The sequence below is a fragment of the Oratosquilla oratoria genome, chromosome 21, assembly GCF_046742065.1.
Source record: "Oratosquilla oratoria isolate Oo_2021 chromosome 21, ASM4674206v1, whole genome shotgun sequence".
Taxonomy (NCBI): domain Eukaryota; kingdom Metazoa; phylum Arthropoda; class Malacostraca; order Stomatopoda; family Squillidae; genus Oratosquilla; species Oratosquilla oratoria.
This window is the reverse complement of record NC_134797.1, coordinates 51,103,650-51,106,149: the sequence shown is the minus strand read 5'-3', so window position 1 is coordinate 51,106,149 and position 2,500 is coordinate 51,103,650. Positions and strand designations below refer to the sequence as shown.

General features: G+C 43.9%; 1 protein-coding gene across 3 annotated transcripts in view; it reads left to right on the top strand.

Moving 5' to 3' along the window:
- The window catches only part of LOC143036920 (sphingomyelin phosphodiesterase-like), a 158,812-nt gene that overhangs the window by 81,303 nt on the left and 75,009 nt on the right, over positions 1 to 2,500 (top strand). The window lies entirely within an intron of this gene.

The following is a 2,500-nucleotide window of genomic DNA, read 5'->3' as shown; positions in this document are numbered from 1 at the left end:
GCCTTTATATCTCTTCTTGGCCACCTCTGCCTTCCTCCCTCTTGGGCGCGACATTGACCCCCCCCCCCAACACACACACACAAGGACAGAACCGCTGGTTATCAGCGACCATGTGCAATGTAGGACGCTCCAAGTCTTGCCCACTGGTCATTGGGTTAATGACTATGAAGATTACCCTTGTTATGTTTCTGTGTCAATGGGAAGGTCGTTATGTAAACGACCAAAGAGGTGGAGAAGGAAGAGGAGGGGGAGGGGGATGAGGATGGGGGAAGACGACGAGGAAGACAGGGAGGAAGGCGAGGACGTGGACAAGGGGGAGGAGGATGAGGAGGAGAAGTAGGAAGACGAGAAGCTGGATAAGGAAGAGGAGGAGGAGGAGGACGAGGAAAAGTAGTAGTAGTAAGACGAGGGAGAGGAGTAAGACGAGGGGGGGGGGAGGACGAGGAAGAGGATAAGGAGGGAGTCAAGGAGGAGGAGGGGGAGGACGAGGATGTGGAAGAGGACGATCTTAACACTTACGGAGGTCTGAAGAAGACCTAGCAGGTGGCTAACAAGAAGGCACCACCACCCGACCACCTGTCGTCCTATCGGGCCAAAGATACGACACTTGTCCCTCGCCCGGTCTTCTCTTCAGACTATTGTCTGCCTCAGCTAGACAGGCATCGTTCATTGACGTCACTGGCACTGGTGAGGGGGTGCCACATGTCTGTGCCAGGTCGCTTCATACACGATCAAACTATGGCAACAAACAGACACGATCTCACGGTGTTTTCGTCTGAATACTACAAATAGAATTTGCCTTGTGAGAGGTTGTCGTGAGACTTGAGGAGATTTCTTGGGTAAGAGATGAAGTCCCATCTCACGGAAAAAATGAAATGAAAAAACAAAAATTTGAGGTGAGACTCGTGTCCATGATGCTGATGGATATATTGGCTGGAGGATCAAGATGGATGGAGGATGAGCTAGCTGAGTTGACCCAGTTTCCTGACTGCACTAAACCCCATTTGTATATTATGTTTCCCGTCCTTGGCTCAAGTCGTAATGGTCATTGTTACTCAACGGACTATGGGGGAGGAGAAGGGGCAGGGAGTGTGGGCCAGGGGATTGGGATTCACCTCCTGGATCACGTGTAGGAATCGTGATCGACAGCTGTTACATTTCGGATGAGAGCTCAGGCATCATATATTTGGCCGGATCTATGGGTAGTGCTGTGGCCTTACACACACACGCACGCGCACACACACACACACACACACACACACACACACACACACACACACACACACACACACACACAAAACTCCTTGTTCACCAGAGTTGGATTGCCCAATAAGCTGTCGAAAACGGTACCATTGTGTGTTTGTGTGTGTATTAACCCCACGTTTCTAAGTGTAGTTTACAGGGTATGGTTAACGCTCGTGGGGTCCTGTCTTATAATTTACAGTTGTCATGCTTTGACCAAAATTCATACATTTCTGTGTGTGTGTGTGCGCCCGTGTGTGTGCGTGCGTGCGAGCGTACACCTTTATGACAAAAGAAACAATATAGATTTAATATATCTAGACTTTGCAAAAGCTTTTGATACCGTCCCACACGAAAGACTACTTACTAAATTAGCTTCGCACGGAATAAGTGGTAGCCTATTAAGTTGGACTAGTAATTGGTTGAATGATCGAAAGCAGAGAGTTGTTTTAAATGAAAAAACTTCTAGATGGAAAAATGTTACAAGTGGAGTTCCTCAGGGTTCCGTTCTTGTGCCACTTCTATTCATAGTATATATAAATGATATAGACCATGGACTAAAATCTATTGTCTCCAAATTTGCTGATGATACAAAACTGTGCGGAATGGCAAATGATCACTTACCAATTAGATATTCAAGAAGATTTAGATAAATTACAGCAATGGTCTGAAAAATGGCTAATGAAATTTAACACAAGTAAATGCAAGGTAATGCACATAGGTAAAAATAACAGTAAGTAGGATTACAAGTTATTTGGAAATTCGTTAACAAAAGTGGATAGTGAAAAAGATCTCGGCGTAATTATCAGTAACGATCTCAAATCATCCAAGCAGTGTATATCAGCCTCTGAGAAAGCAAATAAGATTCTAGGACTGATTGCGCGATCTTTTGATTTAAAAAAAAACCTCACTCATTAACAAGCTATATAAATCGTTAGTTCGTCCACATTTGGAATATGCTGTTTCCGTATGGTCACCGAATCTCATTAAAGACATTGACAGACTGGAAAAAGTACAACGGCGAGCCACAAAACTGATTCCAAATATCAAAAATAAATCATACGAAAATCAACTAAAACATATGAATCTGTTTTCCCTAAAAAAGCGTAGACTCAGAGGTGACTTGATACAGGTCTTTAAAATTCTAAAGGAAATTGACAACATCAAAAGTGACAAAATTTTCACATTGAATGAGAATCAGACAAGAAAGAATGGTCTCAAACTGTCCGGAAATAGATTCAATTTGGAAGTAGGTAGA